This window comes from Pediculus humanus, genomic scaffold (genome assembly GCF_000006295.1).
Source record: "Pediculus humanus corporis 1103172108319 genomic scaffold, whole genome shotgun sequence".
NCBI lineage: Eukaryota > Metazoa > Arthropoda > Insecta > Psocodea > Pediculidae > Pediculus > Pediculus humanus.
Genome location: NW_002987888.1, coordinates 439,449 through 440,635, shown reverse-complemented (window position 1 = coordinate 440,635; position 1,187 = coordinate 439,449).

The window sequence follows — 1,187 nt, the reverse complement described above, 5'->3', positions numbered from 1 at the left end:
GAAAAATAAAGTTTTGGCGAGCGACGACGACGTTGATAATAATAATAATAATAATAATAATAAATTAAAATGAAGAAAAAAATGGAAAAAAAACCGGAAAAGGAATTTTTTTTTTTCTTTTCTTTTCTTTTTCCGGCTCCTTTTCCAACAAGATTCCAACAAGCAACTTTTTTTTTTTTTTTTCTTTTCATTAAAAAAATTTTTTTTTTTTTGTCGCATTAAATAATTATTCGCAAGACAAACACGAAAACAACCTCAATTTTCTCCTCCTTCTCCTCTTCTTCTCCCTCCCTCCTACCATCTCCTCCCCTTTAAAAAAAATTCGTAATTAAAAAAAAAAAAAAAAAGAAAAAAAAAAAAAAGAAAACTTTTTAACGGGTAATTTACTTTATGTTTAACCATTTAACGACAAAATTATAATTTTCTAAAAAAAAAATTATTATTATTATTATCATTTTTTTTGCCACCACCACCACACCCCCCTCTCCCCGACAAGCGCTACTAAACACAAACCGCAAATTTATGAATATTAAAAAAAAATAATGATGATGATGATGATGATGAGAAAAAGTAAAGGAAAATTTTCTCGATGAAAGTAAATTTTTTTTTTTTTTTTGCTTAATTTAACGCAAAATAATGATGATGATGATAATAATAATGACGATGGAAAATTTTTGAGGAAAAGCAACGCGAAACTTGCCGAAACTTCACGGAAAGTGTGAAAATAATAATAATAATAATAAGTACACGTAAGAAAAAGGTTCGATTTAATACGTACGAATTTCAAGTCTTGAAACGCGTTGGGATTATTATTATTATTGTTAAAGCCGAAACGGAAGTGATTCGTCTGAAAGTTTCCGGAAGTGTAACAATGTAGTTTGTACAGTTTGTCGCGAATCGGAAGAAAATCAAGGAAGGGAGGAAAAAGGCGGGGGAGGTAAGATGGAATCATTTCTTTCGCGAATGAATTTATCGAGAAAGTTCGATGAGATTAAAAAGAGTGCGACGTGAAAAATTCCAAAAAAAAAAATATGGAAAATTTCCGCGCGTCGTCGTAACTCAAATAATAATAATAATAATAGTAATAATAATAATAATAACGGTAATGATTTGTGTCCTGTCAAAGTGAGTTCCAAGTCGTAAATTTTCTCTAAACTTTCTCTTTAACCTTTCTCCCCGCGCTGGTC